General features: G+C 35.3%; 1 long non-coding RNA gene across 1 annotated transcript in view; it reads left to right on the top strand.

Moving 5' to 3' along the window:
* LOC116752229 overlaps nt 1-25,988 on the top strand; it is a 51,736-nt gene that overhangs the window by 22,691 nt on the left and 3,057 nt on the right. Inside the window, exon 2 of the long non-coding RNA XR_004349431.1 lies at nt 13,438-13,530. This is a non-coding gene — a long non-coding RNA (uncharacterized LOC116752229). The remainder of the gene's footprint in view (nt 1-13,437; nt 13,531-25,988) is intronic.

Raw genomic sequence — 25,988 nt, 5'->3', positions numbered from 1 at the left:
AATTTTGTTATAAACCTAGAATTCTCTGCCTAGCTAATTTTTTACTCAAAAGTGAAAATAAAATAAATACCTGTATAAGCAAAACATGATTAGGAGTTTAGTAGTTGTGGGAAGTTTAGGAGAAAGACAATTAAAAGATACACTTCAACAAGAAATAAAAGGAACCCAGAAGAAAGGAAAGGAAAGTGAGAAGAAATGGTGAAAAAACTAATGGATAAACCAAGTTGTTAAGTACAAATAAGGTAAATTTATAAGAAGAAGATGGGAAAAAGAGGAGTATGGGGAGGAGGTGAAATTTATTTATGTGCTGACTTTGAACTTTGTCAGAAAACATATAAAGTTAATAAGTTTGTTCAACATTTATGGCTAATCAATGAAATTAGAAATAAAATGTATCACTTAATAATGAGTAATAGGGGAAAGGAGGAACTTAATTCAAAAAGGGTAAAAAGAGAACAAAGCAAAGGCAGCATGGTATATATACAAGATTGCAAAAGTGAAACCGAATACACACTAGTGTTAATATCAACAATAAAGATAGAAGGAATAAACTTATTGTTTATGGGACACAAAGATTGGAATTATATAAATATAACTGCTCATTAAAAGAGACACATCCATATTTTAAAAATTTAAACAGGAGAAAATAAAAGGGTGGAAAAGGATTTACTAGACCACTAATAATAGAAAAGTAGCATTATGTGAAAAATAGAACTTAAGGCAAATTAATTAAATGGGATATAACTAAAGAAGGTTACTTAATGTTAAGAGGAAGATCATCAATCATAATGTTGTATGTACTTAAAGCATAGACCTGAAAAATACAAAGTAAAATCTGAGATAATTAAAGGAGAAAAAAAAATTAACAACCATGTCAGGTTTTCTATATCCATTTCTAGAAACAAAATAAAAGGTCAAAAATACCAATTTTTTCCTTCCTTGGCCATACTATAGTAGATTGGTGATATGAAAGACGCCCTAACTTCAAAACAACTGGATCATAGATATAACACGCTCTGTAAAGCACTGCTGGTTTCATATGAGGTAGTAGTGATCTCCAAGGAAAACTCCTCCCAAACAAGTGAGCAAACAAGACAAGAATTGGTGCTAGAGGTTCAGGCAACAAGTAGAGGCACAATGGATATCACCAGCATAAAAGCTGTTGAACCCTTAGCTTTGGACTAGAATCAAGGTGGAGGAACTGAGGCTAGGACTTAGTGAAACCTCTTACCTGAAAATGGATAGAATGCCACCCATGTGGGTGGTGCTTCCCAGCTACTAAAAAGAAGCAGAAGCAAATCTTATCTTGAGGAAGGCTTTCACAATTTAGGGCCACAGGACTCCCACAGATTAAAATAAAGCAATGAGCTCACAATCAAAAAAAAAAAAAAAATATAGACATTGTCAAGACAACATGTGTAACAGTCATAGAAATAAAATATCATAGATTACTAAGGACTGAACAAAAAGAAATTTAGAGGACTTAGGAGACTGTGTGCAAAATATCAAAAAGGAAAAAAAAAGACAATCACAAAGATGAACAAAAAATAAGTGATTAATAGAAATGTATAGGCAAATTTGAAAGAAAAGTGGAAAAAAATAATTTTAGGACTAGAAAATCAACAATATGTTAAGCAGCAGAATACACATAGCTAACACAAGAAAAAATATCTTGAAGAAATTACCTAGTTCTGAAGTTCTAGACATTTTTTGAAAGTATAGCTAACAGAATTTGCTCATGAGTTGGAGACAGTTTATAAAAGGAAGAAAGGGTTCAAGAATAACTCCAAATTGTTTTGCTCTAGCAAATGGAGAAATGGAATTGCATTTAACTGAGATAGAGTCAGTTTGAAGGAGGATTGACTACCAGTATTTCATTTTAAGATATGTTAAATTTGATATGTCTATTAGCCATCATTTTTGTGAGTAGGCAATCAGTCTGAAGGTCAGAAAGAGGTCCTGACTACAGATATACACTTAGGAGCCATCAGACTATAGGTGGTGTTTAAAGTATGAGATGAGACATGATTGCAAAGGGCATAAATGTAGCAAAGATTGAGAAGAGAGAAATTTTAAAGATCATGCCTTGAAGGACTCCAACACCAAGAGATGAAGAGAACAGATGGAGGGAAAAGAATCTGAAACTTTTGAATAGGCATAATTATATGGATAGAAATATTCTGTGCTGAGAAGAGTAATATTCTAGTCAGAAAATCTTGAGTTTGAATTTGCGCTTCATTCTAACAGGGTAGTTGGCCTTGGGCAAGTTACTTAAGTACTCACTCTAAGGAATTCATTACTGGTTCTTCACATAACTAGACAGGTCCAGCTATGGTTTAGGTCCAATTTAAATGTCACTGTCCCAAAGAGGTCTCCCATTTTTACCTATAATTCAGCCCAGTTATTCCCTATTACCACGTCTTGTTTATTTCATTTGCTTAATCCCAGTATAAAATTAGCTTATGCATTTACTTATTTATATTAATTGCAAGTATGTCTCCTTCCCTCTCACCACCAACACAGAAATGTACACTGCATGTGGGTAAGTTTTTTGACTAATTCTTTACTTTGTATTCAACTCCTGGCATGATGCCTAGCACACAGAACAGAATTAATAAATAACCATGAAATAAATGAACATATTTCCAGGAATGAGAAACACTGAACTGAAAACTTGCTTCCTAAAGGACACTCCACTGCCTATGCAAATTAATTTAGATTCTTAGAATTAAATATTTAGTATGTTGCTTAAATGTGTTCCTCAATTTTCTGAAAGAAAGCAATTTTATATTTTTAGAAGTGCATTTCTTGTGAATTATTTGTGTAAACCATATCCTTTCTAGCCACATCTATTTGTACCCATAGGTCCAGGCATTTTAAAACATTGGGCAAAAACTTGCCTACTATCCACATAGGAGAACAACAATTCCAGAGAGATTACTGGAGGTATTCTCCCTCTCTCAAAACACAGACACATGTATATGCGCATGCACACACACACACACGCACACACACAAACCATAGTCTTCTTTTGCATTCTGAAACATGCCACAGATGGATAGGTTTAGATTATTTTTCTACTTATGTTGGATTTCCACATGCCTTTAGTATTGAAATGTATTACATGCACCACCATGTCTAAATTCCTAAGAGAAGTTCTTTGAATTATCCCTATCTCCTGGCCCCTTTTGCCACATATATTCAGAACTAGAATTTGCTTTCATTTAACATATAGCTATAATAAGGAATCTCTTTCTGTGATCTCTTCTGTTTATGCTTATCAGTCTCTGTAAGTACATGGGAAAGGAACAGTAACAACTTTTGAATAATGGGATTTCATGAAATTACAGATGGAAATATGTGCATTTTATTTTTATAAGAGTTTGTAAAGCAGGAATTTTATGAAGCTATCATAATCAGAAAGCACTAAGTTATTTTTTGAAAAAGTCAATTCTCACAGAAAATCAAAACGTTCTCATGGAGAAACTGTGCAGTTTCTTAGCAAAGATTGTAAATGACATTTGCAGCTTCCTCAGCGACCACCCAATCACATAAGTTATTTAAAGACCACCATTTGACTTTTACAGCCAAATAAACTCTGTGAGCACTCGTGCTCTCTTTCACGTCAGTGCCATGGATTTATGATCTCCATCCCAGAGTAAGAGAGCTTTTTAATTTGCCCATGAATTTAAGCATCTTTGGCTGTACTGTTTATTAGAAATAAAGTCAGCAAGAATGAAGAATCTTTAAGAGTTTCCTTCTGGAATCTCCTTTGAACAGATGTTACTTTCATTTTTTAAAACTGTATCAATGATTTTTTCTTATTTTTACTTTAAATTATTTGTTAAAGTGATTATAATTATTATAAGTGTGACATTATTAAAGAGTTTATAATTTCCATTGAAAATATGTCACCAGTTAAATATGTATTTAATTCATCTTCCTTTACAGCAATGGGTTTTTATTAATTAGTATTTGTACCAGTAGGAAATATATAAATAACTTTGAATTTCTCCTATAAGTACCTGTTAAACATTGTATAATTTAGGTAGCAAAGTTTATAATTTTTTATTTTTGGCAAAATAAAAATTACAAGTAAAACCCCTCATATTTATCATAAAACTGATTTATGTATTTTAGAGATCATTTATTTCCTGAATATAGTCAATACAATAATTTCACGTTTATTTAACATTTATATAGTATAACTATTTTGCCTTATATTGTTATGTAAATGTAAATTTTTCTTATCTTTCCTCTTTTTTTTAGTGTCACAAAGAATTCACAGACTTTTATTTATTCGTTGTTTTACCTTCAAGTGCAGTCACTTGTGATGTGTTAATTGGCTAGTGGGAGCCCTTCCAAGCTGATTTTATGTCCTTTGGACAACTTCCGCATTTGGCTTGCACAACAAAAGTCCCAGACTCACATTTTGTTTTCTCTCTTCTGATTTTGGAATGTGTCTAAGACCCCTAGTTTATTTTATCAGGGTATGTGGAAACCAAGATCCAGGTTTCTGGGTTTTAGGGGTACAATTGCTACTGGAGTGTCGTGATCTTTCAGTGACCTAAAAAGCATAAGTTCATGTTGACGTGTCTAACTTAAATTTAACATGGCAGAATTTTTAACTTTGCTGATTTTATAATTTTGCCTCTTTTCTCTTACATGAAAAATCTCAGTCACTGATATTAACAGCATATTTATTTGCTTGAGCTTTCAATTTGAATATAATTATTTCAAAATTACAATACCAATACATATGTTTTTACAATACCAATACCAATACATATTTCAAAATTACAATACCAATACATACCAACCAATATTTTTACTGACAATATATCTAGTAAGAAAAGTTTAAGATTTCTTTGCAATTTTTTTTATCCTAAAAGAATATTTTACTAATAATGTACAGTCTGAATTGTGCTCAAAAGCTACATGTTTTTTTCCTGTGGTTATGGTACCAATTTGATATACAGTAGGTTTCACTCAAGTTACTCCAAGTCCACTCTCCCTACTTCCCACATTAGTGTTCCTCCTCCATTCTCACCTTGCCAATATCTAGTTCAGATAGTCTTGATTATTTGTTTTCTGTTTTCATATGACACTGGTGAGTGTTATTGAGGGGCTAATGTAACCATCCTTGTTAAGTTCAATATATGTTGCTGTTTTTGACCTGAACTGACCCCTTACTCACTTTTTATAATTATTTATATTCATCTATAGTTGGTTTCCTATCATGGTTCCCAGTAGTCCCTCCTAAAATTTCCCCTCTTTATGGCTTCAATGAACTTCTTATGTACAAAAATCACCTTGTTTTGTTTTATCAAGATAAAGCCAACAGTGTGATTAATATTTTGAGTCTATACATTCAGGAATTTGAAATTATTTTTTCTCCTGAATTAATCCTCTTTCCTGAATGTTTAGAGATTTTAATGGGATCTGCCAGTTTAACGTCAAGGCTACAGTGCTAGCTGGAATTTCTTAGGTCACCCAACAAGTTACTTAATAAATGGGCTGAATCAACATGTGCAAGTGTGGTAGACATTGCCTCCAAAACCCTGAAGAGAGCAATCAAGCACTGAAGTTCTTTCTTAGCGACAGGAGGGACACAGCGTAATGATTTGCTTTACACTTTAGAGGGTATATACTGGCATTACCCAGACCACTGACTGACTAAAATCATCACCAACAGCAGGTTCCTGAATTTTTATATTTCGTTTCTCACATCCTGATATGTTTCTTTCTAAGGCATGAAGAATACTTATTACTTTTTGCTTCTCATTTCTGATTAATTTGAGGTCATTAATACAGAGGGCTACAGTTATGTTCTGTGTAATATCCAGATAATTGAGCCTCTTTTGGACTGTAATATGTTAGCAAGACAGTAAAACCAGGTATCTTAGAATGGTACCAGGTACCAGGTATCTTAGAATGGGTTTCCCTTGAAGCTGATTCTAAGATGAGGATTTGAGTATAATAGTTTATTTGGGAAGTTCAGAAACCACTGGTAGGGATTGAAGATGCAGTTCAAAGGAGGAAAAGTAGTTAAGATCCATTTCAAGTTGAGGCTACTTGAGCTTAATCCCACAGGGAAATTATGGGGGGAAACCAAACAAGATAAGTGGCTTCCAGGCCCTCCTACAAAAAGAATTATAGTATCCTCATCAATTTCCCAGTCAGGAGATTTCCCTGGTGGTCCAGTGGTTAAGAATCCACCTTCTAATGCAGGGGGCATGGGTTCCATCCCTGGTCGGGGAACTAAGATCCCACATGCCACGTGGTGTGGCCAAAAGATTAAAAAAAAAAAAAAAGTAAAATGTAAAGAAAAAGTAAATTTCCCAGTCATACTCAGATACATTCTGTATGTGTGACAGGACCCTTTACAATATTCATGAGTATATTTAAATGTTCGGATTCATCATTAACTAAGAAGAAAAGTGGCATCCCACTGTAATTTCTTTACTGTATTAGTAAGCACATTTACCAATACATATTTTTAAAGAGATACATAATACAAAATTTCTTTCCTTAGAATTGTTTATATTTTATGGCAAAAATCTTGCTAAATTTACTTGCAGAATGTTTTATATTGTGTCGATAAAGTAATTATAATCAATAATTTTTGTAATATATTACATGAATTTAATTTAATCTTTGATTTTCATTCATTTGTATAAACATTATATTTGCATAATCAACTTTTTGTGGGTATATAGTCACCTAATATGTGTTAAAAGTCATAAAATATGTGTGTATGTGGGGATGTATACTTTAAAATATAAGGTCCCTTCATAATATATCTTTTAAGTTAATTCTCTCACTATTCATAAAACATGGCAGGTCAATGAAACTGGATCATGTGGAATAAAAGGCTCAAAGGCTAACATTGAACAGATTTGCAGCAATTTCACCATATTTGGCAGCATAGTTTAATGAAAGCGCTTTTTAAGCCACTCACATATTGTTTTAAATCTCAGTGACATTACTTCAACTCTGCACCTTCATTTATTAAGCTGCAAAATTGAAAAGCTTTTGTCTACACATCTAGGTTGTTGTAGGATGAAATGAGATTATATATACTTTTACATTTAACTAAATCTTTACTTACCTTCATCTCCTTTCAGCATGTGCTCTTGAGACTATTCCTTTTCTTTTCCTTTCCTTCATTGAGTGAGCAAATTCTGAATGAATGAATTGAATGAATGAATAAACAAGGGAATTTTAAAGGATTTAGCAAGAAAAATCCCAGAAGTAGTCACTCTAAAATTACAAAAGAAAAATTCAGGGTACCATGAGAGAGAATAACAGGAAAGTATAAACCATATATTAAATATAAATTTTGACCAGTGTGTTATAGAGGGCTCTCCAAGGAAGTGATTTTACTCTAAAACCAAAGGGATATAGACATTTGGCATAAAAAGGTGGATTAAAGAGAATTCTAGGAAGATTTAATTGTATGAGCAATACTCTAAGATGTATCAGTTACATCTCAATAAAATTGTTTTAAAAATAAATAATATTCTATTATGGATTAGTATAAAAGACAAGGGAAAGGAAGTTTTAAAGAATAAAGCCCAGATCACTGTCTAGAAGAACCTGAAGGAGTTCAAATACTGTCAAATAAGATGTAAAGAAGCACATTTTGGGTGGGGAGAGATCATGGAGTCTTCAATGTCAAAAGGAAAAAGAGAGTGAGGAGGGATTGGGAAACCTGAATGCTTCTGATACGGCAAAATATAAGAATAGAAAAGTGTTCATTAGATATGCCAACGCTGAGATGATCTGAGCAGCAACAGTTTTAGTATAAAGATAAGGAAAGACAGTTTTAAAGTGAATAATAGATTAGTAGGCAAAGCCAATACTGTTTGAGGACTTCAATTTGAGCATTGGGATTATCTACATTATTGGCAAAATAGTCAAGAATTTCCCCACCAAACTCCTCCATAATGAGCCCGTCCCATAGACATCAGGCATGGCCATAAGGTTTGCTTTGTCCAATGAAATGTGAGTGGAAGTGAAGCATCCTATTTTCAGGCAGAACAATTAAGAGTCATTTGATGGTTCTTCCATGGCTCCTCTGCCCTGCCATTAACTTGACATGCATAGACTGGGGCTGCTCCATTAGCTTGGGTCCTTGAGGGAAAGAAGAACAACCCAAGATGGCTATAGGACATGAGACTTCAGGATAAACTAGTGAAAGATATTTACAAGACAATACTGTTGATTTTCCTATCTTAATTTAATCTTGATGATATGTAATTATAGTACAGCCATTTGCTATAGGGAAAAAATGTGTAACAGGAGATAAAAATGAAACCTGTAAAATATGTAGAGTGGTATTTCTAATGTTTAACAGGTTTAAAAGAGGTAATAATATGAACATGTTAAAATAGGATCATATAAGATACATATAGTATGTGTACATATATAATTATAATATGTAATAATGATATTGATAATACATAATGATCCAACACAATTTAAGTTATTCTTAAATGACTCTGTGGAAAGTATACAATGAATAGATTTACCTGTTTTTCTAACATGCTCTGCCTATGTCTGGTTTTTCTATTATTGCTTGGTCCCCAGGAACTAACAATGAGGCACAGGACATTATCGAATTTTGCTTATTACAAAATTTGATTATATGTGAATTCAAGTATGTGTAAATCAGTCTAAATAGCAACTTACTTTTAAGATAAGCACATATTTTCTCATTTCTCTATTTCCCAAGCCCATGTGATATATCACTGCTTATCACTAACACATTTTTATAATTGAAGCCTAATTGTGTTTTACTGTGAGAAAATTGACTATGGAGATTTATACTTGTTGATAACTTATTTCTTGTTTAAAAATGTCAAATACTTTCCATTGGAAGCATTTTTAAGGCAAACACTACGTTTTATTCAGAAGTACTGTAACTTACTAAAATAAATTCTATGTAACCTTTCTTCGATTTAATGTACAATATTTCCAAAACTGTGACTCTATAAAGCTGCCATATCTTAGTGTTCCAGTTTTCTTCCCCATCAGTGACTTTCCTATCATACTCACTCAGTTACCAAGTTCTTTTTATTTTTTCAATAATGTAGTCAGTAGTGCAAGCTTAACTACTTATTAGAAAATCAAGCTATGTTCTTTTTCACTTCATACATCATCACCAGCAATAAAAATCCTGAGATCAGGATATTTCTGGCAGCATTTTGACACTGCATTAGGTGGAAAAAATCCAGCTTGCTTTTTAGAAGTTCACAGTTCAGCATTGATGATAATAGTGCAGCTCTTTTTTCTTCTGTGAAATAAGCAGACCTGATTTCTATGGCTTACCTGGCTGAATGTGTGTGCAGTGAAAATGTGCTATTTGAAGTCTGACAGAAACTTTTCTGAGTACAGTTCTCCTTTTCAAGTAATGTACTTTATTGAAGATGATAGAACTTGCAATGCTGTTAGAGATCATGGAGAATTTTGGTGTATAAAAATTGAATAGTCTAAACATGCTATATGTAAGAATTCTAAGTTTCAGTTCTTTCATTTTATTTGATAAGTAGGACAAAGTTTTCTGTCCCCCTCACCCACTCTGTTTCTTTCTCTTCTCACCTCTGGTTGAAAAACCTGTTTTGTTGTTGTTTAGAATAATCATATTAAAATCTGTTCATATGAGCAAGAAAATATTTTAATAGGTTTCTACAAGAGGGTAGTTATGGTTTCCACTTCCCACATTGCCCCAAGGATAGGATCAGGATGTGGGTTAAGGGATAAAAGTGAGGAGGGCAGAAGAACAGAAAACAACAGGAGAACCTGAAGGAGGAAACTAGGCAATAACTAAGAGATTCTTGGGGCCTGTCCTTAAATCTGTACAGATTGAAAGGTAACCCAAGGGGAAATTAATGTTTTGGCTAAATCTATGGAAATAATGTATGTTGATGATCAACAAATAATAAGAGAGTTTGCTATTTAATTAGTTTGATTTAGGTAATTTGTTTGATTTAGACAAGGTCTGTTTGATTTAGACAAGTTTGATTTAGACAAGGTCTGTATATAAGTATAATGGAAGGGTCGCATATACAAGAAAGTTAGATACCCAGAGTGATGAATTAAGAATATGTGTGTGTGTGTGTTTATATGTATATATATATATATGTGTGTGTGTATACACACACACACACACACATCAAATCTCCAGTTCTTCATGCATTCACAATCTGGGGTGATCTCTCTGACACAGATACACAGACGTGCAGGAACAGGGTAAAATGGCAGTATATACTCATGCCTCAAAAATCAGTTTAGAAATTGAATCAAAATATAGGTCACAACTGTATATGTGGATCACTAGAAATCTCTGGATACCTCTAAATATCTTTGTGGCAGACAATTATGACCCTGAATAAGAAAAGGATATACACAATTTCTTTTAGCAAGCTAGGAAAGCTACCATAATCAGAGAATTTTTTGAAAAATAAATGATATATATGTACAATACCTACTGGAACACTTCTTACAACGACTGCTTTTAAAAAGGAGCTATTTTCATTACTTCTTTATAAAACAAGACATCCAGAGTATTGAACTTTTTAATGTGAATTAATGTGCTTTGATTATATGAATAGTGTGCGATGATCTACACATATTTATAAGTGAATAGATTAGGATAAATAAGACTGAGTTGGATAAATAATGTTTCCCTGGTAATATTCCATATAAAGTGGCCATCTATGGTTTTGCAGGTTGTACACTATGCAAAGATACCCATCTGAGGAGGCTGAGAACAGGCTGAAATCTAACATATGTGTTATGGCAGTGGGCTGAGTTTTCCCAAGAGTAGTGCATTTTTAAAAATATTCATTGAGTTGCCTTAAAGGCAATCTTTATGACAATATTTTTGTTTAATTTAGTTATCTGGATTTTCAAGGTAAGACAAAATCTTTTCCTAGCATGAATCAAGATGAGGAGAATCCTAGATTTACATTCAGATAGATAAAATTTTAAATATGAAACTTTAGATGGTTATCTTGCACAACTGTTTCTTCCAGAATACTAAGACCCTTAGTGAAATATGTTTTATTTTCCACCAGTTGAGGTGAGAGAGACAAAAAAAGATAAGCAACTGGTTTTAATTTGTTACATGAGGACATTCAATAGCATTTTTGGATGCTATAAAGGTCTTCATCAGTTGGTCAGCTATTATTTTTCTCACCTACTTTTTTAAAAAGAGACTCTTAATGAGCAATAATTGTGTACAGAAAACAATGTTAATGTCATTATAAATATGAGATAACACAAATGCCTGATTGATATATATCTAGCTTGGGAAAGTCCTCAGATTATAATTATCCTGTACTTGCATATGAAGGACTATTTTTTACCTTTGCTTATATATTCTCTTCCAAATAATAGTTCTGGGTCTATTATGACACTTTTTGGCTAAAGTATCAGTTTTCCTGCTTACTGTATACTGATGTGTCACATTTTCCTCCACTTTCCTTTACCATATTTTATTTCTTGGGTCAAATGAATTACATTTCAAATAATCTCACACATGTATGCATCTTAGTCTCCTTTGGCCCACTGTTACTTCCTCCTTGTACTCAGCTTTTTTTGCTGAACATGGAAAATCTTTTCTCTTCTCTCTTCCACAAAAGTCATTGATATGTACTCAACTTTCTCTAATTGAATAAGCTTTTTCCATCAAACATCCTTGAAATGTCATTAAAGTTTAGTTGTTATTGTTAAGTAGTTTAGCTTAATTCTTACTCTTAAAACAGTGCTATTTTCCATAATGAGCTAAGCAGGTTTTTATGAACTAGCTTTGTAACTTGTAAACATTTTTTTGATTAGCATATGTATGTGGAGTGAAAACTTCTCATAGAGATGTTGGATTCAGAGAGTTTTGGCATCCCTAAGATTAAAAACAAAATTCTAACTGAAACTCCTAAATATGACAAGGTATCTTCTACTTTAATGTGGAAAAGTAATTTTAAAAAATCTGAAATTAAACTCATCAGTTACCCACATTACTGTTCCTACTCTATGTATTTTGTAATTTGGATGTGGAAAAGCCTAAAATATTGAAGCCCCAAGAGTAGATATATACTTTAGTAACAGAATCAGAAATCAAATTTCCCTCAAGATTTAAGGGAGTATCACTACAGTAAAACCTTTGGCATTTCTGTGGTTTCACATTTCAACAGTTAATCATTTTATATGCCAACTTTACTGGCCCAAGGGGTGCCCAGATTAAACATTATTTCTGGATATGTCTGTGAGGATGTTTCCAAATGAAATCAGCATTTGAATCAGAGGACTCAGTAAAGTAGATTGCTCCAGTGCAGATGGGCATCATCCAATTCATTGTGGGTCTAAATAGAACAAAAATATGGAGAAAGAAGGAATTCAACCCTTTTGCTTCCTGCCTGCCTGCATGAGCTGGAACATCAGTTTTCTCCTGTCCTTGAACTGGAATTTACACCATCAGCTTCTGTGGTTCTCAGACCTTCAAACCTAATCTGAAATTATACTACTAACTCTCCTGTGTTTCCAGATGGCAGACAGCATATCATGGGACTTCTCAGCCTCTGTAATTACATATGCTAGTTCATATATTTATCTTCATATATATAGTTGACTGTTGTACATCCCGGGTTTGAACTGTGCAGGTCCACTTATACGTGAATTTTCTTCAATAGTAAATACTACAGTATCGCAAAATTTGTGTTTGGCTGAATCCAAGGATGCAGAATCATGGATACAAAGGGCAACTCTAAGTTAATGTGGATTTTCAATGGTGCAGCTTTGTCTGCACCTCCTACTACCCCCCTCCTCCCTCCCCCAACCATTGTTCAAGAGCCAACTGTATATATAAATATATCCTATTAGCTCTGTTTCTCCTGAGAACCATGACTAATGCAACATCCTAACTCCTTTCTCACTTTGATCTCCATTTATTTATTTATTTATTTATTTATTTTTGGCTGCGTCGGGTCTTAGTTGCAGCACACGGGATCTTCATTGCAGCACACGGCCTTCTCTCTAGTTGTGGCCTGGGGTTTTCTCTTCTGTAGTTGTGGCGTGTGGGCTCCAGAGCACATGGGCTCTGTAGTTTGCAGCACGCAGGCTCTCTAGTTGAGGCACACAAGCTCAGTAGCTGTGGCGTGGGGGCTTAGTTGCTTTGTGGCATGTGGGATCTTAGTTCCCAAGCAGAGATCGAACCCACGTCCCCTGCATTGGAAGGTAGATTCTTTACCACTGGACCACCAGAGAAGTCCCCTGATCTCCCTTTAAGTTAAAGAGGACACCTATTTCTCTCCCAACTACCTGGCAGGAAAATTTTTGTTATGTTATCCAGGTCCAGCGCATTAGACAACTATTTTTGAACTATGAATTTTGAAGGAATGATTCAAAGGAACAAGCAAGTTTCTGATTGCTTTGCAGAGGCGATGGTGGAGATGAGAGTATCCAGATGTGACTTCAGTTAACCAGTGCTGATGGCACCAGTGGCAGCATCCTGAGCAAATTCTTACTGTGGTAAGGTCTTGTTTGTTCTAATCTCTTTCAGCTTCTGTGAGTTTCCTAACGCTCTTACTGAGCCTCTGAAGCTCTCCAAATACCTTCCAATAAATAAGTTTGTAATAAATTTCTGTTGCTAAAGTTCGTCTTTTTTTCCACTGTTACAATTAAAACTTTGACTGAACAGTCTTTTTTCATAACATTCTAAAGTGTATGGACACTGCTAAAGGACTCCATTTTAATGATGACAGTTTAAGTCCCAGATTTGTTATTGAAATTTTTTTTTTTTTTTTTGTGGTACGCGGGCCTCTCACTGTGGTGGCCTCTCCCATTGTGGAGCACAGGCTCCGGACGCGCAGGCTCAGCGGCCATGGCTCATGGGCCCAGCCGCTCCGCGGCATGTGGGATCTTCCCAGATTGGGGCACGAACCCGTGTCCCCTGCATCGGCAGGAGGACTCTCAACCACTGCGCCACCAGGGAAGCCCCACGACTAACTATTGATAGAATTTTCAGTGGACTGGCCTGAAGTTTTCTGGTTGATTTAACCTTAACTTTAGCAGGCAGAAAAACTAATATCACTAGAGAATGAATTCTTAAAGAACATCATCAGTGAACTATTTGAAATTATCTAGAAACATCTAATTACATAAAGATAATAGTAATAAATTTATTAAAAGTCAATTTATCTTTTATAATTATGCATATATTAAAGTACATGGCTTATAGATTCCTACAAGGCAAACACTTTGTGAGCTTGGTTTGAATTATGGCATATGCTCTAGATGAGCAAATTTTACTTATTTTAAATTAGCATAGACTTCATTTTTCCTAACAATTATTGACAACCTCCTTCTAGATGGCAAAAGTTAATGATATTTCATTGTAACTTCTGTATTTATTTATTTTCTTCTTTGTTCCTTAACCATTTCCTAGAATATATTTTGGCTATTTATGAGCCTCAAACATCTGATTGCTACTGTTGTCACAATTTGTGGAAGAGGCAAGCAAAATTTTTTTAGCTGTATGTTTCAACCAAACTATCAGGGCACATCTGATTTCTAAAATTTTCAGGGATTATTATCAATTATACTAAATGTGAAACAGAAAGAACAGCTTGATTTTTAGAGTGAAGATTGAACTTCAACACTGTCAGAGGAAAAAAAAATCTTGTTTAGACTTATACAGTGAGCACATTTGCTATGTAAGACACAGATGGAAAGAATATAAGAAATAGCAGAATGTCATCTTGAGAAGTCCTTTTTTGACCAAAACCACATGGCAAACCTCTTTAGAGCATAACTGTGAATTTTTTTTAAATCATTAATTATTGGCAGGAAAGAAATTGAAATTTAATTATCTTCACACATTTCCCTTCTTTGTGTTGGATTTGTTTTGTTGTGAAAATGACTCTGATTCAAGAGAAACCTGGAGTTGAAGTTCCTGTCTGAAGTCTGCCAATTACACCAGTGGCCAGAGGTAGTAGCTCCAGGCTCCAATTAAATCATGGACAAGCAAATCACTCCAATACCAAGTATACCGTGGATATTTCCTTATTTTCTACACATCAAAGCACTTTAACATCTTTAACTTTAGTTGTAAGGAGTTGACTTATGGAGTTGTCTGTATGAGATGCCTGTTGCTACTATAACAAATTACCACATATTCAGTGACTTAAAACAACAGAATCATATAATTCTAGAGGTCAGAAGTCCAAAATGAACTTTACAGGGCTAAAATAAGGAGTCAGCAAAGTTTCATTCCTTCTGGAGGCAAATCCCTTTTCTTGCCTTTTCCAGTTTCTAGAGGCTGCCTGCATTCCTTGGCCCCTTTCTCTATCTCCAAAGCCAGCAGTGAAGCATCTTCAAATCTCTCACAATCTCTCTCTCTCTCCCCCTCCCTCGATGTGTCAACACATCTCCTTTAACTCTGACTCTCCTGTCTTCCTCTTATAAGGTCCCTTGGGATTACATTGGGTCTACACAGATAATCCAGGATAATTTCCCCACCTCAAAGTGCTTAATTTAATCTTACCTGCAAAACCCCTTTTGCTATGTAAGATAACATATTCACAGGTTCTGGAGATTAGAATGTGGCCATCTTTTGAGGGTGGACATATCCTTCTCTTTACCACAATGTACTTCTAGTAGAGATAAAGAATAAATGGATTTTCTTTTAGGGATGACTTGGTGATATAAAGTAGAAGTTAATTCAAATTCTGTCTTTTTTAGAATATATGGACAAATCACATTGGAGGGCTTTCCTTTTAAAGACATGAAAACAGAGGATATATTGAAGTATGTGTGGCTTTGTTTACATTTTTACACTATTTCCCTAAATTACTGTATTTAATTAAAAATTATATTATGTCTTGGTATCAGGTATTACTATTAACCTAGGCTTCTATCAGCTCTCTAAATGACCTCTCCTCTTCCAAGTTTTGTCATTCTATCTTCAGTTTCCAATATGCTGAGGAAGACTTATGGTTACCTTAACCACACATATACCAGGATATTTATAAATAAGACAGTCTTATTCATTAGATTCTAGTCCAGAAGACAGGGAGCAGTCTTTATTCTTCTACTGATGTCCCCAATGTTCTTCAACCCATTTCCCCATCAGAATCTTGCTCACTTACCTCTAGGTGTACAACTATATTTTGGAAATTTGAGGTTGTCAGAAATCTATATGCTATATAACCAAATTTGTTTTTACACACTATTTAATGTTTAAATTTACTTTTCTAATTATGTTAGACAAACCCTTGTATTTCAATATATAGTTTTATACAGTAAAAAATGAAATAATTGGATAATCTGTGTTTGTTGATCAGGCAGTATATTAGTGTAGAGGTAAGAGAGGCATACCTGTTTACTTAGATTAGTTATCCATTACCTGACTCTCTTTGTGTGCATGTGTGTGTGTGTGTGTGTGTGTGTGTGTGTGTGTGTGTGTGTGTCTGTGTGGTAAGAGCACTTAAGATGAGATCTACCCTTATACCAAATTTTCATGTGTACAATACAGTACTGTTAACCATAGTCACAAGGCTGTACAGCAGATTTCTAGAAATTATTCATCTTGCATAACTGAAACCTTAAATACACCAAACAGCAACTCTTCATTCCCCCACCACACTCAGCTCCTGGTTACCACCATTCTACTCTCTGTCTCTATGTATTTGATTTTTTCATGCATTCCAAAATTCAAGCAAAAAGATGGTTGGGTAAAATTTGCCTTTGTAATGATTTTGAAAAATTTGATCTATGTTGATAAGTTTTTTGAGATGTCTTTGACTAGCCCAATTGTACTGATTCAAATGCCATTACAATACAATCCTTTAGGTGACATTTGTAGCTATCATAAGACTTCAGTCATGATTTACCACCATTGTTATATATTACCATTCAGTACTAAATCATATTGTAAAAATATCAATATGCTTATTATATTTTAATTGACGGTATGAAAAGTATCAACATATATTCATCTATCATCCCTCTATCTATCATCCATCTATCTTATATCTATCATCTACCTATCTATTTATCTAGCTAGCTAGCTATTTATTTATCTACCTTCATACTGTTTCTTGTTTTCCTGATAACATTCCTGCTGAGACTGTTTCTGATCAGTACAGAAACCAACTCTACTACAGCAACTTTTTCTGACCCAGGAGCTCTGAAGAAAGCCCTAGAATTAAAGCAAATCCTTTTGCTGACTTAGGATACTGAGCAGGTTAAACTGTGCTTTTCAGTGGGCCTGTAATTCAGGTTCATAAAGGGCCATGCCTGCTGCATTATCAACACAGGTTGTCTTTGAACAGAATTGGCTTTGAAAACATTGGCACTGTTCCAAAGCCTCCATCTCCACTTTCCTGATCACTTGACTGCAGGGCAAATATAAAACATGGAAATAATTAGTTGATTAAACACCTTTCTCTTTTAGGAAAGGGTCTTCATTCTATTATAATATCCAGGTATTGGGGAGGACCTCAATGCAGGGTCTCTGAAAATCGGGTACTATGTTAGCCACAGTGGCAAGACCAGGTGTGGAGACCTAAACTGGTGTGGAGGCTGACAAACTCCATCTACAGTCTTACCATAAGGAGGTTCATTTTATATTTTAATTCTTAATATCCTACGATTTCTAGAATAAGTTACCAAAAGGGGAAAAGTGACCTTTTTCATACATATTTTAATTTACAACATTATAGTTTTAGTTTATCTTTTTTACCCAAGTTTTGATACTTGAAAATGTGTTTCAAATTTTGAAAATTTTGAACTTATCAAAACACTGTCCTTTGAAATGACATAATACTCCATTAAACTTCAGACAGGAAAAATATCCAGCTCAATATTACAGATGAGTAATGGATGGCACAAAGAGGTTAATTGTTTGATTCAAGTTCACACAGTTAATCAATATTCATTCCAAAAATAAAACCATTATTCCAATTCCCCAATGTTCAGCCTTCTGTAGTCCCATAAGAATTTCACTTTAAGCTTTACATATTTTTGCTCTTTTGGGGAAATGAGAATATATTGTCTTATATCTAGCTTTCTAGATAATTTTTGAGCCCCTATTAAATTTTGTTCTTTTCTGAGCATACATCAGTCTACTTTTTTGTACACTTGAACATTTTGTGTGCTAAACATAAAAAATACATTTAGAGATTGGATCATAGAGAAAATTGTTTAAAATGTTTATGCTCTATTGTGGGACTTCAACATTGTGGTCAGAAATTTAATCTGAGAATTCCAAGCTTATAAAATAAACATATGCAAATAAGTAGACAAGAATAGATTTTTTAAATGTTTCATCTGACTCATAGGAGCTAAGTGAACCATGAAACGTGAAAAACTGAAACAAATGAAACTGAGGAGCAAATTCAAACATGCCCAGGTCAACAAATATGGGTTTTATGTTTTTCGTTATGTTTTTCGTGGGTTTTTTCGTTTTATCGCATTTATTTTTCACTTCTGGCTGTCTAGAGTGTATCTTCAATAATGCATGATATGACAGAATAATCCTCACTGATCTCAACAGTCTGAATCTTGAATAAATTAGACACGTGGATACTTTTGAAAATTTCATGTGATATGCGACTGCCCTGCTTCTCTTTGGCCATTTTCTCTGCTTTTGTCGTCTGGCAATGATCAAATCCCTCTTCCCCATTAGATGTTAAATTTTTGAGGATAGGTACTATATTTTAATCCATCTTTTCATTTACAGGTTCTAGCATAAGGCTTGGCTCAAAATAAACAGTCAGGGCTTCCCTGGTGGCGCAGTGGTTGGGAGTCCGCCTGCCGATGCAGGGGACGCGGGTTCGTGCCCCGGTCTGGGAGGATCCCGCATGCCGCGGAGCGGCTGGGCCCGTGAGCCATGGCCGCTGAGCCTGCGCGTCCGGAGCCTGTCCTCCGCGGCGGGAGAGGCCACAACAGTGAGAGGCCCGCGTAACGCATAAAAAAAAAAAAAAAAAAAAAAAAAAAAAACAGTCAGCAAATTGTTGAATGACTAAGTGACTTGGAAAAAAATTGCATGACAACTTGAATGTGGATAAGCCTTTTAGAAAAATTACTTAACTTCAAATCTTTTCCTAAGAATCTTCTCCAACTACTCTGCTGTTTGTGTTCTCATCTTAACAGGATGGAAGTCAAGAGGGGAGAGGATATACATTTTGGCTTTTAAATTAAAGGAAAAAAATAAGCCTATCTTTATGAAGTAGAAGTAACATTTTGAAATGTAACTTGAAAAATGAATAGGATTTTGAAAGCAAAGATTAGAGCACTTAGATTGGAAGGAAAAACACAAGCAAAACTTAATAGTGTAAGATGAATGCGTGAAGCAATAGCACTGGATAGATTTACTTGGAGCCTAGGGTAGGTATATGGGAAGAACCGTGCAAATTAGGGAAATAGCCTTGAATGCCATGCAGATGAATTTACCTTAATCTGTTAGAGACAAATCCAGTAAACTTTTAAAGGTCATCTTTGTATATATACTAGTTTCTTTTTATTTGATTTGATTGGCTGTTCAGATTGTATGTAAATATAATTCTGAATACAGGGGATCATTTCCTCATTTACTATTGAAATAGCAGTACATGAGCTTAAGATTCCAGTATAGGTAGACTGTCCTGCCTTTACAATCTTCTTGTGTTTAAAAAATGATGATTATGAATGTACTTTTCTTTTTACATCTTTATTGGAGTATAATTGCTTTACAATGGTGTGCTAGTTTCTGCTTTATAACAAAGTGAATCAGTTATACATATACATATGTTCCGATCTCTCTTCCCTCTTACGTCTCCCTCCCTCCCACCCTACCTATCCCACCCCTCTAGGTGGTCACAAAGCACCGAGCTGATCTCCCTGTGCTATGCGGCTCCTTCCCACTAGCTATCTATTTTACGTTTGGTAGTGTATATACGTCCATGCCACTCTCTCACTTTGTCACAGCTTACCCTTCCCCTTCCCCATATCCTCAAGTCCATTCTCTAGTAGGTCGGTGTCTTTATTCCTGTCTTACCCCTAGGTTCTTCAAGACATTTCTTTTTCTTAAATTCCATATATATGTGTTAGTATACGGTATTTGTCTTTCTCTTTCTGACTTACTTCACTCGGTATGACAGACTCTACAAACATCCACCTCACTACAAATAACTCAATTTCGTTTCTTTTTATGGCTGAGTAATATTTCATTGTATATATGTGTCACATCTTCTTTATCCATTCATCTAATGATGGACACTTACATTGTTTCCATCTCCTGGCTATTGTAAATAGAGCTGCAATGAACATTTTGGTACATGACTCTTTTTGAATTTTGGTTTTCTCAGGGTATATGCCGGGTAGTGGTATTGCTGGGTCATATGGTAGTTCTATTTGTAGTTTTTAAAGGAAACTCCATACTGTTTGCCATAGTGGCTGTACCAATTCACATTCCCACCAGCAGTGCAAGAGTGTTCCCTTTTCTCGACACCCTCTCCAGCATTTATTGTTTCTAGATTTTTGATGATGGCCATTCTGAGTGGTGTGAGATGATATCTCATTGTAGTTTTGATTTGCATTTCTCTAATGATTAATGATGTTGAGCATTCTTTCATATGTCTGTTGGCAGTTTGTATATCTTCTTTGGAGAAATGTCTATTTAGGTCTTCTGCCCATTTTGGGATTGGGTTGTTTGTTTTTTTGTTATTGAGCAGCATGAGCTGCTTGTAAATTTTGGAGATGAATCCTTTGTCAGTTGCTTCATTTGCAAATATTTTCTCCCATTCTGAGGGCTGTCTTTTGGTCTTGTTTATGGTTTCCTTTGCTGTGCAAAAGCTTTCAAGTTTCATTAGGTCCCATTTGTTTATTTTTGTTTTTATTTCCATTTCTCTGGGAGGTGGGTCAAAAAGGATCTTGCTGTGATTTATGTCATATAGTGTTCAGCCTATGTTTTCCTCTAAGAGTTAGATACTTTCTGGCCTTACATTTAGGTCTTTAATCCATTTTGACCTTATTTTTGTGTATGGTGTTAGGGAGTGATCTAATCTCATACTTTTACATGTACCTGTCCAGTTTTCCCAGCACTACTTATTAAAGAGGCTGTCCTTTCTCCACTGCACATTCCTGCCTCCTTTATCAAAGATAGGATGACCATATGTGCGTGGGTTTATCTCTGGGTTTTTCTATCCTGTTCCACTGATCTATCTTTCTGTTTTTGTTCCATACCATATTGTCTTGATTACTGTAGCTTTGTAGTATAGTCTGAAGTCAGGGAGCCTTATTCCTCCAGCTCCATTTTTCATTCTCAAGATTGCCTTGGCTATTCGGGGTCTTTTGTGTTTCCATACAAATTGTGAAATTTTTTGTTCTAGTTCTGGGAAAAATGCCAGTGGTAGCTTGTTAGGGATTGCATTGAATCTGTATATTGCTTTGAGTAGTTGAGTCATTTTCACAATGTTGATTCTTCCAATCCAAGAACATGGTATATCTCTCCATCTATTTGTATCATCCTTAATTTCTTTCATCAGTGTCTTATAATTTTCTGTATACAGGTCTTTTGTCTCCTTAGGTAGGTTTATTTCTACATATTTTATTCTTTTTGTTGCAATGGTAAATGGGAGTGTTTTCCTGATTTCACTTTCAGATTTTTCATCATTAGTGTATAGGAATGCCAGAGATTTCTGTGCATTAATTTTGTATCCTGCTACTTTACCAAATTCATTGATTAGCTCTAGTAGTTTTCTGGTAGCATCTTTAGGATTCTCTATGTATAGTATCATGTCATCTGCAAACAGTGACAGCTTTACTTCTTTTCCAATTTGGATTCCTTGTATTTCCTATTCTTCTCTGATTGCGGTGGCTAAAACTTCCAAAACTATGTTGAATAAGAATGGTAAGAGTGGACAACCTTGTCTTGTTCCTGATCTTACTGTAAATGCTTTCAGTTTCTCACCATTGAGGATGATGTTGGCTGTGGGTTTGTCATATATGGCCTTTATTATGTTGAGGAAAGTTCCCTCTATGCCTACTTTCTGGAGGGTTTTTATCATAAATGGGTGTTGAATTTTGTCGAAAGCTTTCTCTGCATCAATTGAGATGATGATATGGCTTTTCTCCTTCAATGTGTTAATATGGTGTATTACGTTAATTGATTTGCGTATATTGAAGAATACTTGCATTCTTGGAATAAACCCCACTTGGTCATGGTGTATGATCCTTTTAATGTGCTGCTGGATTCTGTTTGCTAATATTTTGTTGAAGATATTTGCATCTATGTTCATCAGTGATATTGCCCTGTAGTTTTCTTTCTTTGTGACATCCTTGTCTGGTTTTGGTATCAGGGTGATGGTGGCCTTGTAGAATGAGTGTGGGAGTTTTCCTCCCTCTGCTATATTTTGGAAGAGTTTGAGAAGGATAGGTATTAGCTCTTCTCTAAATGTTTGACAGAATTCGCCTGTGAAGCCATCTGGTCCTGGGCTTTTGTTTGTTGGAAGATTTTTAATCACAGTTTCAATTTCAGTGCTTGTGATTGGTCTGTTCATATTTTCTAGTTCTTCTTGATTCAGTCTTGGCAGGTTGTGCTTTTCTAAGAATTTGTCCATTTCTTCCAGGTTGTCCATTTTATTGGCATAGAGTTGCTTGTAGTAATCTCTCATGATCTTTTGTATTTCTGCAGTGTCAGTTGTTACTTCTCCTTTTTCATGTCTAATTCTACTGATTTGAGTCTTCTCCCTTTTTTTCTTCATGAGTCTGGCTAACGGTTTATCAATTTTTTTACCTTCTCAGAGAACAAGCTTTTACTTTTATTGATCTTTGGACTCGTTTCCTTCATTTCTTTTTCATTTATTTCTGATCTTATCTTTATGATTTCTTTCCTTCTGCTAACTTTGGGGAATTTTTGTTCTTCTTTCTCTAATTGCTTTAGGTGCAAGGTTTGGGTGTTTATTCGAGATGTTTCCTGTTTCTTAAGGTAGGATTTTATTGCTATAAACTTCCCTTTTAGAACTGCTTTTGCTGCATCCCATAGGTTTTGGGTCGTCGTGTCTCCATTGTCCTTTGTTTCCAGGTATTTTTTTATGTTCTCTTTGAGTTCTTCAGTGATCATTTTGTTATTATGTAGTGTATTGTTTAGCCACCATGTGCCTGTAGTTTTTACAGATCTTTTCCTGTAATTGATATCTAGTCTCTTAGCGTTGTGGTCGGAAAAGATAATTGATACAGTATCAATTTTCTTAAATTTCCCAAGCCTTGATTTGTGACCCAACATATGATCTATCCTGGAGAATGTTCCATGAGCACTTGAGAAAAATGCGTATTCTGTTGTTTTTGTATGGAATGTCCTATAAATATCAATTAAGTCCATGTTGTTTAATGTATCCTTGAAAGCTTGTGTTTCCTTATTTATTTTCATTTTGGATGATCTGTCCATTGGTGTAAGTGGGGTGTTAAAGTCCCCTACTATGACTGTGTTACTGTCAATTTCCCCTCTCATGGCTGTTAGTATTTGCCTTATGTATTGAGGTGCTCGTATGTAGGGTGCATAAATATTTACAATTGTTATATCTTCTTCTTGGATCGATCCCTTGATCATTATGTAGTGTCCTTTTTTGTCTCTTCTAATAGTCTTTATTTTAAAGTCTATTTTTTCTATTTTGTCTGATATGAGAATTGCTACTCCAGCTTTCTTTTGGTTTTCATTTGCATTGAATATATTTTTCCATCCCCTCACTTTCAGTCTGTATGTGTCCCTAGGTCTGAAGTGGGTCTCTTGTAGACAGCATATATATGGGTCTTGTTTTTGTATCCATTCAGCCAGTCTTGGTGGGAGCATTTAATCCATTTACACTTAATGTAATTATCGATATGTATCTTCCTATCCCCATTTTCTTAATTGTTTTGGGTTTGTTATTGTAGGTCTTTTCCTTCTCTTGTGTTTCTTGCCTAGAAAAGTTCCTTTAGCATTTGTTGTAAAGCTGGTTTGGTGGTGCTGAACTCTCTTAGCTTTTCCTTGTCTGTAAAGGTTTTAATTTCTCCACCAAATCTGAATGAGATCCTTGCTGGGTAGGGTAATCTTGGTTGTAGGTTTTTCTCCTTCATCACTTTAAATATGTCCTGCCAGTCTCTTCTGGCTTGCAGAGTTTCTGCTGAAAGATCAGCCGTTAACCTTATGGGGATTCCATTGTGTGTTATTTGTTGTTTTTCCCTTGCTGCTCTTAATATGTTTTCTTTGTATTTAATTTTTGATAGTTTGATTAATATGTGTCTTGGCATGTTTCTCCTTGGATTTATCCTGTATGGGACTCTCTGTGCTTCCTGGCCTTGATTAACTATTTTCTTTCCCATATTAGGGAAGTTTTCAACTATAATCTCTTCAAATATTTTCTCAGTCCCTTTCTTTTCCTCTTCTTCTGGAATGCCTATAATTCAAATGTTGGTGTGTTTAACTTGTCCCAGAGGTCTCTGAGACTTTTCTCAGATCTTTTCATTCCTTTTTCTTTATTCTGCTCTGCAGTAGTTATTTCCACTCTTTTATCTTCCAGGTCACTTATCCGTTCTTCTGCATCAGTTATTCTGCTATTGATCCCATCTAGAGTATTTTTCATTTCATTTATTGCGTTGTTCATCATTGCTTGTTTCATCTTTAGTTCTTCTACGTCCTTTTTAAACGTTTCTTGCATTTTCTCTATTCTATTTCCAAGATTTTGGATCATCTCTCATATAATTATTCTGAATTCTTTTTCAGGTACACTGCCTATTTCCTCTTCATTTGTTAGGTCTGGTGGGTTTTTATCTTGCTCCTTCATCTGCTGTGTGTTTTTCTGTCTTCTCATTTTGCTTATCTTACTGTGTTTGGGGTCTCCCTTTTGCAGGCTGCAGGTTCGTCATTGCCGTTGTTTTTGGTGTCTGTCCCCAGTGGCTAAAGTTGTTTCAGTGGGTTGTGTAGGCCTCCTGGTGGAGGGGACTAGTGCCTGTGTTCTGGTGGATGAGACTGGATCTTGTCTTTCTGGTGGGAAGGTCCATGTCTGGTGGTGTGTTTTGGGGTGTCTGTGGACTTATTATGATTTTAGGCAGCCTCTCTGCTAATGGGTGGGGTTTTGTTCCTGTCTTGCTAGTTGTTTGACATAGGGTGTCCAGCACTGTAGCTTGCTGATCGTTGAGTGAAGCTGGGTGCTGTTGTTGAGATGGAGATCTCTGGGAGATTTTAGCCATTTGATACTATGTGGTGCTGGGAGGTCTCTTTTGGACCAGTGTTCTGAAGTTGGCTCTCCCACCTCAGAGGCACAGCACTGACTCTGGACTGCAGCACCAAGAGCCTTTTGTCCACATGGCTCAGAATGAAAGGGAGAAAAATTAGAAAGAAAAAGAGAAAGAAAGAAAGAAAGAAAAGAAAGAAAGAAAGAAAGAAAGAAAGAAAGAAAGAAAGAAAGAAAGAAAGAAAAGAAAGAAAGAGGAAAGAGGATAAAGTAAAATAAAGTAAGATAAAATAAAATAAAGTTATTAAAATAAAAAATAATTATTCAGAAAATGATTTTTTAAAAAGAAAAAAAAAAAAACGACGGATAGAACCCTACGACAAATGGTGACAGCAAAGCTATGCTTCACAGAGAAGCATACACTCACAAAAAGAGGAAAAGGGGAAAAAATAGTATATCTAGCTCTCAAAGTCCACCTCCTCAATTTGGGATGATTCGTTGTCTATTCATGTATTCCACAGATGCAGGGTACATCAGGTTGATTGTGGAGTTTTAATCTGCTGCTTCTGAGGCTGCTGGGAGAGATTTCCCTTTCTCTTCTTTGTTGGCACAGCTCCCAGGGCTCAGCTTTGGATTTGACCCCGCCTCTTTGTGTAGGTCGCTGGAGGGCGTCTGTTCTTCGCTCAGACAGGACGGGGTTAAAGGAGCAGCTGATTCAGGGGCTCTGGCTCACTCAGGCCACGAGGAGGGAGGGGCACGGATGCAGGGTGAGCCTGCGGCTGCAGAGGCCGGCGG

The sequence above is a fragment of the Phocoena sinus genome, chromosome 3 (assembly GCF_008692025.1).
Source record: "Phocoena sinus isolate mPhoSin1 chromosome 3, mPhoSin1.pri, whole genome shotgun sequence".
In the NCBI taxonomy this organism is placed as follows: Eukaryota; Metazoa; Chordata; class Mammalia; order Artiodactyla; family Phocoenidae; genus Phocoena; species Phocoena sinus.
The sequence above is the reverse complement of the archived record's forward strand: the minus strand, read 5'-3'. Positions and strand labels throughout refer to the sequence as shown.